The sequence below is a fragment of the Rhinoraja longicauda genome, chromosome 11, assembly GCF_053455715.1.
Source record: "Rhinoraja longicauda isolate Sanriku21f chromosome 11, sRhiLon1.1, whole genome shotgun sequence".
Taxonomy (NCBI): Eukaryota; Metazoa; Chordata; class Chondrichthyes; order Rajiformes; family Arhynchobatidae; genus Rhinoraja; species Rhinoraja longicauda.
The window spans coordinates 54,727,800-54,742,778 of NC_135963.1; positions in this window are offsets into that span (position 1 = coordinate 54,727,800).

Here is a 14,979-nt window from a genome sequence, read left to right on the forward strand (position 1 = left end):
CAGGCATAGCGGTTTCCTTTCCACTGCTGAGCTTTACGGAGTTCATTTAACTCAGGTTACATTCTTGCTTGGATCAGTCTTGCTTCACAGTTGCACAATAAACACCAGACCTTTTCAGAGGCTTGGATGAAATGCTGCTTCAATCGGTATTTACCATTTTCAATATTATAAAGCAGATGACTTTATTCCAGCAGCCCAGCCGCCGTAACAGATTCCACTTAAGCGTGCAACAGTCACAACTTGCACCACAATCCTGGGAGGGTACCATTTTGTCGTCGTAACTTCCTGAGTTTTATTTTAGGAAATGCAACAGCTAGACAACATCAAGCAGGAGATAGAATGGCAGACCATCTGCTGTACAGATCAAAAATAGTCACTAGTCTGCTGTACGATGGGCACCAGGGCAGCTTCACATTTCACGTCTCCTTTCTAAATCTCCTCATCTCGCAGTTTTTGTCTTTCCATCTCTGGCCTTTGTCCAACCACCTGCCAATCGAGCCTCCCCTTCTTACCTGTATCCACCTACACGATCCACTGAGTTGCTCCAGCACTTTGTGTCCTTTGGTGTAAACCAGCATCTGCAGTTCCTTGTTTCTCCACCTGTCACTTGCCCGACCCCACCTCTCTCTTCCAGCTTTCTCTCCCCCCCCCCCCCCCCCCCCACTACAATCAGTCTGAAGAAGGGTCCAGACCTGAAGTGTCATCTATCCATGTACTCCAGAGATGCTGCCTCACCTGCCTAGTTACTCCACCACTTTGTGTCTTTTTCTTTGCAAACCAGTAATCTAGCCCCTTGAATCTCAATTTTACTGCTCCACTATTATATCACAGTTTCTTTTGCAAAAAAATATTTGATGAGATTAGTGTATGTCATTCTCGAGACAGGCCAGTTGATATTGTGCAGGTTGTTTTTTGAAGAGTACACAAGACTATAAGACATAAAACCCATTCAGCCCATTGAGTACAACACACTTGAATCATGGCTGATCTCTCCCTCTCAACCCCATTCCTCTGCCTTCACCCCATAACCCTTGCATGGTTGGGACCTCAAATCCAGCAGCCAGTGTATTTATGTACTGGCAGTCGTGAACAATGTGTGTATTCTGCAGAGAGCATGCATGCTTTTCCCACTCTTGGTCTGTGTGCTACCCTATCAGAAGACTGGAATCAAATGAAACTAAACATGCCGTCTTAAAACATTAGCCACATTTCACAATCGGGAGTGATAATATCTGCCTTCCCTTGGATAACTTGAGGTGTGGAATCCAGTTGGTGGAAGGGGATGGGATGAGATTTTCATGGTGTGTGTGTCGAGGACCATTTCAAAAAGAGTAAGATACTTAGACACAAAATGCTGGAGTAACTCAACGGGACAGGCATCATCTCTGGAGAGAAGGAATGGGTGATGTTTCGGGTCGAGACCCCTTGTCTGAAGAAGGGTCTCGACCCGAAATGTCACCCATTCCTTCTCTCCAGAGATGCTGCCTATCCCGCTGAGTTACTCCAGCATTTTGTGCCTATCTTTGATGTAAACCAGCATCTGCAGTTCCTTCCTACAGTGTAGGCTCCTTGTTGTTCACCTTTCAAGTTTTATTGGCATGTTCTTTTTTTATTATGCACCTTGAAGCCTGATGTGATTGCCAGAATTTCACGCAGTTGATTTTGAATACGTTTTTTTTATCTCTTTGACCTCGTTGCCATCTCTGAATAAACCTTGTTGTTCAAAGGGATTAAAAGCAGCCATGTATTGAGATTCTAGAGCCGATCGTTGTTCATCGGGAATGATTCAATGGATTTTTTTTTAAACTAAGTATTGAAACAGGGTAATTCCCAAAGCGTCTCTCAGGGTCAGTCCTCTGGAACATACCCACTCCTCAAATGCACAATCGTGGGTCGTACAGTTCGTCCCAACTCATCCAAGTTGCCCAGTCTATGCTAGTCCCATTGTGATTACGCAAAGATAATGCAAGTTAGTGTTTTGCGTTTTTCAAGTCTGACATGCTGTTAAGATATGGATAACACAATTTTAGTGTCGGATTCGAACGACGATTTAGTTCACAGTTTCCATGTCAGATCACGGTATTCAGAATGCATTCTGTATGGCTTTTGCAAGTTGTAGCCACTCATACTGTTACTGCATTTCTTTTTGTACGCCACTTCCAACTTTCCCTGGGTCTGATTTGATCTTGTTCAAGTCAGTTCAACCACGACATGGGTGATGGAATGAATTTATTCATAAAACAGGAAAAAAAAGTTGTTGTTTTTTATTGAACCATTCTGTTGTCAAAATATTATAAACTTTTATACACTAGTAAATGTTGATTGTGGATATAACATTCTGGATTTTAACTGGGAGATTATTTAGCATTTGAGATATATTTCTGTAATATTAAGGGTCCTACTGCAACAAACTATAATGGGCAGTGATGTTTTTTTTAAATCGTACAAACCCCGACAGATGATGAGGGAAAATCAACTCTTCTCAGATGCCGTGCAGTCAAACTAGTTCCAAAGCAGTTTCTGACGAAGCCTGGTTGCATCTCTGATTCTAGAAAGTTTGATGCTTGGATGAATCATTGGTCTTCATAAACATCACACGCAAGGTCATTTGAAGACACAATGTACCAGCCATACTCTGGCCCTGTGCAGTGGAGTTTGGAGGTCTTTCAACGCGTTTCAGTCTGGAGATCACAGTGTTAGGTTTTTAAAGATGAACATCATTATTAGCCCAAAGGGCTTGAGCAACTCAGCGGGTCGGGCAGCATCTGGAGGAAAAGGATAGGCGACGTTGTGGGAATGTGAAGAAGGACACCAACCCGAAACCTCACCTGTCCATGTCCTCCTGAGACGCAGCCTGACCCGCTGAGTTACTCCAGCACTTTGTGTTCTATGCAAGATTCCAACATCTGCAGTTGCTTGTGTCAACATTTTTAGCCCAGAGATTTGGGAAAGCTACACGAAAGCTATTATTTCCCCCTCATCCATGTCTATATATGTTGGAGGTCTGATATCAACCACTCAAACTATGAAAGAGCAACTTACTGAATGCATTGCTTTTAAGAAATGAGTCAAGCATCAAAATCATCTGCTTTTATTTTGGAATGCTTGACTGGAATTGGAAATCCATTCATTATCTTCAGATGTTCAACAAATTGTTCTTTGCTTACAACATTTAATATAGCACAGCTATATATGACAGGAATTGTATGTGTTTTTGTTTTTTTTAAAACGGGCCTATAAATGTAATTATGCGCTGAGACATCCTACTGAATTAATATCAGTAGAAAGAAGTGTTTGGTGTTTTCACACGAAGACGCTGCTGATTGTGACACGCCTTTCCCTAATACATTGACAAGCTACTGTGAACATGCATAAGTCAACTGTACATGATACAAACGACACAAAGTGCTGGAGTAACTCAGCAGCATCTCTGGAGAACACGGATTAGTGTAATGGGCGGCACACTGGCGCAGCTGGTAGAGCTGCTGCCTCACAGCGCCAGAGACCCATGTTTGATCCTGACTACGGGTGCTGTCTGTGTGGGGTTTGTATGTTCTCCCTGTGACCGCGTGGGTTTCCTCCCACATTCCAAACATTTGTAGATTAATTGGTTTCTGTCAATTGCCCCTAGTGTGGTAAGTCAGAACTAGCGTACGGGCAATCAATGATCAGCACGGACTCGGTGGGCCGAAGGGCCTGCTTCCACGCTGCATCTCTAAACTAGTGTGAGCGGTTGATCGATGGTCCTCATGGATTCAGTGAGCTGGAGGGAGGGCCTGTTTCCGTGCTGTATCTCCAAACTAAACTAAAAGATGACATTTCAGGTCAGGCGCGTTCTCCAGAGATGCTGCCTTACTGCAGCACTGTGTCTTTTTTTGTAAGCCAGCATCTGCAGTTCCTCGTATCGACCTGATGATGATGATAGTGCAACTGTTTTGTACACGTTTATTGCTGCACCGCCAGAACATTGTAATTTTCAGCATTCATTTTATGGTGATTGATAGTTAAGATTTACGCACTAAAATGCTAAGTGCCATATAAATGCCTATTTCCAGCACTTGTGCCAAGCAATGAGCCGGAACATATTACAGTAATTTCAGTGAGAGAGAGGATGGAGGGGGAGGGGGGGGAGGGGGGGGAGGGGGAGGGGGAGGGGGGGGGGGGGGGGGGAGGGGAGATTGGGGGGGGGGGGGGGAGGGGAGGGGAGGGGAGGAGGGTTGGGGGAAGGATTGAAGAGTGCAGAAAACCACATGTCCAGTGATGTGAAGGACAGGAATTGTGAGCCAAAACAATTGGGACAGTTCATTTGTTCCCTGCACAGTTTGAGTGAGTGTTCAATGAGTATACGACTTATCCATGTGTATTTCTGCAGGTCTTTGTCATTCTCAGACAACCATCCCTCGTATTTTTTTAATGAGAATGTCCCCACTCTGTTTTTAAACTAATGTCTGCCTTGCAGTGAGGTAACATTTGATTCTATGCTTCCAGGACTGAAGTTGTTTGACTCAGATGGACGGATTAGTGTCGTTCCATTCCTCGTTTCCTTTTGCATTTGGGGATCATTCCTGCAGTATCGAGTTAGTTCTTCCTCCAGCGACAGGCACAAAGTGCTGGAGTAACTCAGCGGTTTCGGCAGCATCTCAGGAGAGCATGGAGAGGTGACTCTTTGGGCCGAGACCCGTCTTCACTCCCGACCTGAAACGTCACCTATCCATGTTCTCCTGAGATGCTGCCTGGCCCACTTAGTTACTCCAGCACTTTGGGTCTATCTTCGGTATAAACCAGCATCTGCAGCTCCTTTTTATTACATATACATACTTCTTCCAGTTAATCCTGTAAAATCTTTGACTTTTACATCAAAGTAATATTGTCAACGCAAATTATTTCCCCATTTAGCAATTTAAAAGCAAGATTAAAACCGGGCTTAGTAGTATTAGATGTCTTCTGGAGCAAGCTAATAATTTGAAACAACTCCAATTGAAGTTTATGATGGGAGAATATAGGCCAATCTGATTGATGGAGAGCTGTTGTATACATATATATTTGCAGAATGAACTTGATCCTACATATATTTGCAGATTGATCTTGGTGTGGGGAGATTTGAAATAAACACCGAAGGCCACTAAATTGTACAGATGGAAAAAAAAAGTTATCCAAGTGTACATACTCCTGACTTATCTCCAAATCATTAGTTTCAAACAATAGCTTGTTTCACCCTCTGCATTCCCATGGTTGCAGGGATTGACGCAAATCTTCCTCCTGTGCTAACTTGGCTCAGTTAGTCCTCAGTTCCAAATGAGCTACAGAGGGAAATTTGCACAGCTGTGTTGCAGCAAAGGAGGGCACTAAATTTGCAGAGACACACAAAATACTGGAGTAACACAGCGAGACAGGCGGCGTCTCTGGAGAGAAGGAATAGGTGGCGTTTCGGGTCGAGACTGAAGAAGGGTTTCCACCCGATACGCCACCCATTCTCTCCAGGGATGCTGCCCTTCCCGCCGAGTTACTCCAGCATTTTGTGTCTAGCTTCTGTTTAAACCCGCATCTGCAGTTCCTTCCTGCGCACTAAATTTGCAAGCGTATTTCCAGTGCAGCTTTCGTTGTATGATAAATATTGCCACAAAAAACGTTTTTGCGTTACTAGATGGTTCCCGCATCCAAATATGCAATTTGTATATTGGTTCCCATCCTGTTCCATCCAGGGAAACAGTTCTACTGTGCTGCATCCACCTATTTACGCAGGGTTTGGTTATGTACACTGGTGTTGGCACATTGATTATTCTGCTGCTCTGTGTACCAGACTATCTTGACAGACATACTGTCTGTCTTGTAACATATATCTTCTGTTGGGTGAAATAATTGCCTTATGCTTTAGTGACAATAAAAAAAAACCTACCTAAACAAAAGAACCGTTCCTTCGTGTAAATCTTTGATTTCTTGGTGGGGATGAGTGTTTTTGTTAGCCTTTTCTTCAAAGGTGTGGTGGTCACAGAGTCTCTGAATGCCTTAATGGATGGACCTTTGATAAACAAGCAGGTCAAAGATTGCTTCAGAAATACCAACTTCATGTCACCATCAGATCAGCCGTGATCTTATTGAACGACACAAAGGGCGGTGGGTGTATGGAAGAAGCTGCCAGAGGTGGTAGTTGAGGCTGGGACTATCCCAACGTTTAAGAAACGGACAGGTACATGGATAGGACAAGTTTGGAGGGATGTGGACCAAGCGCAGGCAGGTGGGGCTAGTGTAGCTGGGACATGTTGGCCGGTGTGGGCAAAATGGGCCGAAGGGCCAGTTTCCCCACACTATCATTCTATGACAGCAGGCTTGATGGGCCGAATGGCCTCACGCTTCCAATTCGTGCAAGCAATTAACAGTCGATAAAACTTGGAAAAATAATTTTAAATGGCAAAAATGACCACGGATGCTAATGACTTGGTGAGATATAAACTGGGTAAGAACTCTAGGGACATGTTTGCAAGGGATGTTAAAATCAACATGAATATTTTACCATGCAACAATAAAGAATTAGGTCAGGAATAATGGGGGCCTCTTAAAAACCAATGTGACATTGTGAAGAGTAATGAGGAAAATTCAAACTTTCGGAATACTTTTTAACATCAAAATAACATCATTAACCACGGTCGGTTCTGGCCATCTCATCTATATACTAAAACTCTCGTTTGTTTGTTCCTGAACTACTGCCAAAACGTTACACGATAGCGTGACAATTTTAGGCCCACCTTATTCACCGTCGTCCCTTTGGTGCTAATGGAAGAAGTTTCATTGAAATCGGTGTTATATTTTTAAAGTTATTCACATTTTAAAGTTTAAATCTATCTCCTAGGGAGGGATGGGGGGGGGGGGGCTGAGGGGGATGAAGTGGCGGGGGGGGGGGGGGGAAAGAGAGGGGGCTTGTGGGAGAGGTTTGGGCCCAACGGGTCCATTTGGTCTAGTATATGTATGTATATATATGCAAGACCAATATATATATATAGGGGTGATGCATGTGATAGGCCTGCTGCCTTGCTGCATCACATCCTGACGTCTGGTGCTGTCTGTGTGGAGTTTGCACGTTCTCCCTGTGGCCGGGTGGGTTTCCTCCGGGTGCTCCGGTTTCCTCCCACGTTCCAAAAGACGTGCGGGTTTGCAGATTAATTAGCCCTCTGTAAATTGCCCCTGGTGTGCCAGGAGTGGATGAGAAAGTGGAACACAACATAGTGTGAACGGGTGATCGATGGTCGGCATGGAGTTCTATGGGCCGAAGGGGTGACTTTGAATTGTGTATCTTTCAATCAGTGAATCAAAACAGATCAATCAACAGCTAGCTTTTCACTGTACCTCGGTACACGTGACAATTAACTGCACCTCACCTCAGGAAGGGTATATTCGATCATAAAGAAATCAAAGCCTTATTTGTCATTCGATGAGGTTCTGGCTGAGCATTCCAGATTTAATCGCCTATCCCGTTACTAACTCTAAGCATGTAAAAATCCATCAGTCTCTAACTTGAATCCATGTTAGAGATGCAGCGCAGAAACGCCGAGCCCACGCTGATCAGCGAGTTCTATCCTACACACTAGCGACAATTTACAATTTTGCCAAAGCCAATTAACCTACAAAACATGGAAAACATGGATAGGTGACGTTTCAGATTTAGATTTTTAGATTTAGAGATACAGCGCAGAAACAGGCCCTTCGGCCCACCGGGTCCGTGCCGCCCAGCGATCCCCGCACACTAACACTATCCTACACCCACCAGGGACAATTTTTTTAAACATTTGCCCAGCCAATTAACCTACATACCTGCACGTCTTTGGAGTGCGGGAGGAAACCGAAGATCTCGGAGAAAACCCACGCAGGTCACGGGGAGAACGTACAAACTCCGTACAGACGGCGCCCGTAGTCAGGATCGAACCTGAGTCTCCGGCGCTGCATTCGCTGTAAGGCAGCAACTCCACCGCTGGGCCAGTTGTGTGCGTCTTTGGAGTGTGGGAGGAAACCCGCGCGGTCAGGGAGAACGTACAAACTCCGTGCAGACAGTACCCGTTTGTCAGGATCGATCCGGGGTCTCTGGCGCTGTGAGGCAGCAACTCTGCCGCTGTGTCGCCGGAGCCGTTGGCTGGACAAAGGCCATTAAGGAAACGACAGGGGGTGTGAGACAAAAGGATTGAAGTTTGGCGAATTGTGAAGCTAGAGGTAGGAATGTAGGTGGAAGGGGAGGGGAGAAATAGGTGCAAGTCCAAGTGTGCCATGGGGCAGAAGGACAGGGGGATCTTTAGTTCCTGCTGCTGGCAGCACCACAGACTCAACGTTCGACATTTCTAAACACAAAATTGTGCTAGCCATAGTATTAACAATACACAATTTGTAACTCTTCAAACCTTATCTTCAAACCTAACCCTCACGTCGTCCGTATCAATCTATTACCCCAGCGGCTCAGGCAACATCTCTGGAGAAAAGGAATAGGTGACGTTTCGGCTCGGAACGATTCTTCACACTGAAAGTCTCAGAGTCTGAAGAAGGGTCTCGACCTGAAACTTCACATATTCCTTTTCTCCAGAGATGCTGCAGGACCTGCTGAGTGACTCCAGCTTTTTGTGTCTATCTTCGGTGTGAACCAGCAGTCCAGAACCAGGGGCCACAGTTTACGAATAAGGGGTTGGCCATTTAGAACTGAGATGAGGAAAAACTTTTTCAGTTTGCGAGTTGTGAATCTGTGGAATTCTCTGCCTCGGAAGGCAGTGGAGGCCAATTCTCTGAATGCATTCAAGAGAGAGCTGGATAGAGCTCTTAAGGATAGCGGAGTCAGGGGGTATGGGGAGAAGGCAGGAACGGGGTACTGATTGAGAATGATCAGCCATGATCACATTGAATGGCGGTGCTGGCTCGCAGGGCTGAATGGCCTCCTCCTGCACCTATTGTCTATAAATGCAGTTCCTTTCTGCTCAACCTATAACCTGCTCGGCTTTGTCCTTCCCCTCCCCTCTTCCAGTTTTCTCCCCTCTCCCAATCATGACTGCAGAAACATTTTCGTGTGGAAGGTAAAGGCATATTAAAGTCTGAATCAACCAGACTTGGGGATAATACCAATTTCTAAATCCCGGGGCCTTGAATGTTAAGAATCCACTTCTCATATTATGTGGAACGATTGATTTAATTTGAATTTGTAATGTTGCATTTTCTATGTCGTGTAAATCAATTAAAGCCGTCTTCAAAAAGATTAAACTATCAGTCGGAGCAGCGGAGCGTTCAAAATGCGAGACGTGTTTCAAAGATCGGCCCATGAGATGAAGACTGTTTATATAAAGTTTAGGTCTCAGTTGTAATGCCTCAGGGCGATACGCAGGCACATTCACTATGAATTTGATGTAGAGTAGGCATTTGATACCCCACGTTATTATTTTCTTGTCACAGCACCGGAATAACTACTTTTATTGCGAGAATTAAGCTGAGAGTGGCCAAGGGCAGTAAACGCTTGTTGGAGTTGTGTACAGACCACCAAGCAGGAGCAGGGAGGTTGAAGAGAGCAGCAAGCAGGAGATTAGGGATGCGTGTAGCATAGGTGCAGCATGAGTGACTTTAAGTGTAAGAAAATAACTGCAGATGCTGGTACAAATCGAAGGTATTTATTCACAAAATGCTGGAGTAACTCAGCAGGTCAGGCAGCATCTCAGGAGAGAAGGAATGGGTCACTTTTTAGGGTCACCCATTCCTTCTCTCCTGAGATGCTGCCTGACCTGCTGAGTTACTCCAGCATTTTGTGAATACCTTCGACCCGAAACGTCACCCATTCCTTCTCTCCTGAGATGCTTCTAAGGGTCTGGACCTTCTTAGGGTCTCGACCTGAAACGTCACCCATTCCTTCTCCCCTGAGATGCTGCCTGACCTGCTGAGTTACTCCAGCATTTTATGAGTGACTTTAATCTACATATAGATTGGGCCAACCAAACTGGTAGCAGTGCTGAGGAGGAGGATTTCCTGGAATGTACACGGGATGGTATTTTAAAGCAATATGTAGAAGAACCGACTAGAGGGCAGGCCATCCCAGACTGGGTATTGTGTAACGAGGAAGGATTAGTTAGTGATCTTGTTGTGCAAAGCCCCTTGGGCAACAGTGACCATAATATGGTGGAACTCTGCATTAGGATGGAGAGTGACACGGTTAATTCAGAGACTGGGGCCCTGAACTCAAAGAAAGGAGACTTTGAAGGTATGAGACGGGAGTTGGTTAGGATAGACTGGCAAATTATACTTAAAGGGTTGACGGTGGAGATGCAATGGCCAAGATTTAAAGACCGCATGGATGAACTCCAGAAATTGTTCATCCCTGTCTGGCGAAAAAATAAAACGGGGAAGGTGGCTCAACTGTGGCTAACGAGGGAAATCAAGGATCGTGTTAAAGCCAAGGAAGAGGCATATAAATTGGCCAGAAGTGGCAAACCACTGGGAGAAATTTAGAACTCAACAGAGAAGGACAAGGGTTAATTAAGAAGGGGAAAAAGAGCATGAAAGAAAGCTTGCGGGTAATATAAAAACTTTCTGTAGGAATGTGAAAAGGAAAAGATTAGTGAAGACGAATGTAGGTCCCTTACAGTCAGAGACAGGTGAATTTATAATAGGAAACAAGGAAATGGCAGAACAGTTAAACGAGTACTTTGGTTCTGTCTTCACTAAGGACGACACAAACAATCTCCCGGAAATACCAGGGGACTGAGGATTGAGTGGGAGGATCTGAAGGGAATCCACATTAGTCAGGAAATGGTGTTAGGTAAACTGTTGGGACTGAAGGCAGATAAATCACCAGGGCCTGATGGTCTGCATCCCAGAGTACTCAAGGAGGTGGCCCTAGAAATCGTGGATGCATTTGTGATCATTTTCCAATGTTCTCTCGACTCTGGATCAGGAATTAACGGGTCCCTTTCAGAATGGCAGGCAGTGACTAGTGGGGTGCGGCAAGGCTCGGTGTTGGGACCCCAATTGTTGACAATATATTAAACGACTTAGACGAGGGAATTAAATGTAAGAAAATAACTTCAGATGCTGGTCCAAATCAAAGGTATTTATTCACAAAATGCTGGAGTAACTCAGCAGGTCAGGCAGCATCTCAGGAGAGAAGGAATGGGTGACGTTTCGGGTCGAGACCCTTCTTCAGACTGATGTCAGGGGGGGCGGGACAAAGGAAGGATATAGGTGGAGACAGGAAGATAGAGGGAGATCTGGGAAGGGGAGGGGAAGAGAGGAACAGAGGAACTATCTAAAGTTGGAAAAGTCGATGTTCATACCACTGGGCTGTAAGCTGCCCAGGCGAAATATGAGGTGCTGTTCCTCCAATTTCCGGTGGGACTCACTATGGCACTGGAGGAGGCCCATGACAGAAAGGTCAGACTGGGAATGGGAGGGGGAGTTGAAGTGCTCAGCCACCGGGAGATCAGATTGGTTAATGCGGACCGAGCGCAGGTGTTGAGCGAAGCTCTGTGGAACCCAGAAAAGGGAGGGGATGGGAAGATATGGCCAGTGGTGGTGTACGTCATACACTTCACTTCCAATTTCCATCCTGCCCTTAAATATAGTCTAGTCAAGTCAAGTCAAATTTATTTGTCACATACACATACACGATGTGCAGTGAAATGAAAGTGGCAATGCCTGCGGGTTGTGCACAAAAAGAATTACAGTTACAGCATATAAATAAAGTTAATAAGTTACTAAACATAGCACAAAAAGTGTCGACAAAAATTTAGTCTCTGGGGTTATCAAAGTTGACAGTCCTGATGGCCTGTGGGAAGAAGCTCCGTCTCATCCTCTCCGTTTTCACAGCGTGACAGCGGAGGCGTTTGCCTGACCGTAGCATCTGGAACAGTCCGTTACTGGGGTGGCAGGGGTCCCTCATGATCTTGCTTGCTCTGGATTTGCACCTCCTGATGTATAGGTCCTGCAGGGGGACGAGTGTAGTTTCCATGGTGCGTTCTGCCGAACGCACTACTCTCTGCAGGGCCATCCTGTCCTGGGCAGAGCTGTTCCCAAACCAGACTGTAATGTTGCCGGACAGGATGCTCTCTACAGCCCCAGAGTAGAAGCAATGAAGGATCCTCAGCGACACTCTGAATTTCCTCAGTTGTCTAAGGTGGTAAAGGCGCTGCTTAGCCTTACCCACCAGTGCGGCAATGTGCGTTGCCCACGTCAGATCCTCTGCGATGCGGAGTCCCAAGTATTTGAAACTGCTCACCCTATCCACAGTAGACCCATTTATCTCCTGGACCATCTCCAACATCTCCCTCCCGTTTCTGGACCTCACCATCTCCATCAAAGGAGACAGACTAGTGACTGACATCTACTATAAACCCACTGACTCGCACAGCTATCTAGACTACACTTCTTCCCACCCGGTCTCCTGCAAAAAGTCTATCCCCTACTCCCAATTCCTCCGTCTACGCCGCATCTGTGCCCGGGATGAGGTGTTTCACACTCGGGCATCGGAGATGTCCTCATTCCTCAGGAAACGGGGCTTCCCCTCTTCTATTATAGATGAGGCTCTCACTAGGGTCTCTTTCAGGTTAGGCAGAGGTTCACTTGCACCTCCTCCAACCTCATCTACTGTATCCGTTGTTCAAGATGTGGACTCTTATACATCGGCGAGACCAAACGTAGACTGGGTGATCATTTCGCTCAGCCCACCTGAACCTACCTGATCTCCCGGTTGCTGGACACTTTAATTCTCCTTCCCATTCCCACACTGCCCTTTCTGTCCTTGGTCTCCTCCATTGTCAGAGTGAGGCTAAACACAAATTGGAGGAACAGCATCTTGGGCAGCTTACAGCCCAGTGGTGTGAACATTGATTTCTCTAACTTCAAGTAACCCTGGCATTCCCTCTCCCTCCATCCCTCCCCCACCCAAGTTGCACTAACTTTCCACCCTACAAACTGCTTACAATGGCCTGTTTCCTTTATCATCGTTACTTTTTTGCATATCTGTCATTCATTGTTCTTTATCTCTCCACATCACCATCTATATGTCTCGTCTCCCTTTTCCCTAACCAGTCTGAAGAAGGGTCTCGACCCGAAACGTCACCCATTCCTTCTCTCCAGAGATGCTGCCTGTCCCGCTGAGTTACTCCAGCATTTTGTGTCTACCTTTGGTTTAAACCAGCATCTGCAGTTCCTTCCTGCACAAGTAGACTGGTAATGAAGGCCTTCAAAGGTCGGGGCATTGAGCATAAGAGTCAGGAACTCAAGATTCAGCTTTATAAGTCTTTCGTTCGGCCACACGTGAAGTATTGCGTGCAGTTCCGGTCGCCTCATTGCAGGAAGAACATGGTTGGAGAGGGTGCTGAGGCAGTTTACCAGAATGATGCTTGCTGGAATAGAGGGTATTAGCTACAGGGAGAGGCCACACACACTCGGTGTGGTCTTTTTTCTGAAACGCTGGAGGTTGAGGGGAGATCTGACAGAAGTATGTAAAATTGCGATAGGGTAGACAGTCAGAACTGTTTCGCCAGGGTGGAATTGACCAATGCTAGAGGGCAGAGCTTTAAGGTGAGAGGGGAAAAGTTTAAAGGAGATGTGTGGGGCAAGTTTTTTTTACATCAAGGGTGCCTGGAAAGTGCTGGCAAGGGGGGTGGTGGTAGCAACGACAACCGTTGCATTTAAGGGACTTGTAAATAGGCGCATGGACAAGCAGGGAATGGGAGGGATATGGATCATGTGCAGGTTGACGAGACATCATTGGCATTGTGAGCCATGGTCTTGACATCATGGGCCGAAAGGCCTGTGCCTCTGTTTACAAAGGGGTAAATAAACATGCTCTCTGTTTACAAATGAGTCGGCAGATGAAGATGGAAACATACAAATAAGAAACAGGTTTAGGTCACTTATTTCTTCAAGCTTACCACACTATTTAATAAAATCAAACCTGATCTGACTGTAATCTCATTTCTGCAGTACCTGCCTAACACAGCTAATAGTCTGAAGAAACGTCACCCAGAGATGCTGCCTGTCCCGGCTGAGTTACTCCAGTATTTTGCGTCTATCCTTGATCGGACTTTGCTGGCTTTACCTTATTCCCTTATCATGTATCTACACTGTAAATGGCTTGATTGTAATCATGTATTGTCTTTCCGCACACTGGTTAGCACGCAACAAAAGCTTTTCACTGTAGCTCGGTACACGTGACAATAAACGAAGCTAACTAACTCTAACAGTGGCACATTGGTAGAGTTGCTGCCTTACAGCGCCAGCTCCTGACTACAGGTGCTGCCTGTACACAGTTTGTACGGTCTCCCTGTGAGTGACTGCTTGGGGTTTCTCCGGCTGCTTTAGAAGGATGAGAGGAGATCTTATCGAAACATATAAGATTATTAAGGGGTTGGACACGTTAGAGGCAGGAAACATGTTCCCAATGTTGGGGGAGTCCAGAACAAGGGGCCACAGTTTAAGAATAAGGGGTAGGCCATTTAGAACTGAGATGAGGAAAAACCTTTTCAGTCAGAGAGTTGTGAATTTGTGGAATTCTCTGCCTCAGAAGGCAGTGGAGGCCAATTCTCTGGATGCTTTCAAGAGAGAGCTAGATAGAGCTCTTAAGGATAGCGGAGTCAGGGGGTATGGGGAGAAGGCAGGAACGGGGTACTGATTGAGAATGATCAGCCATTATCACATTGAATGGCGGTGCTGGCTCAAAGGGCCGAATGGCCTCCTCCTGCACCTATTGCCATTGTCTATTGTCTAATCCATCGAGGTGATTCTATGACATGTTATCCTGAAATACAAATTAAGGGCGGCACGATGGCGCAGTGGTAGAGTTGCTGCCTTACAGCGTCAGAGACCCGGGTTCCATCCCGACTACGGAGTTTGTACGTTCTCCCCGTGACCTGCGTGGGTTTTCTCCGAGATCGTCGGTTTCCTCCCACACTCCAAAGACGTACAGGTTTGTCGGTTGATTGGCTTGGTATAATTGTATTAATGTAAAATTGACCCTAGTGTGCG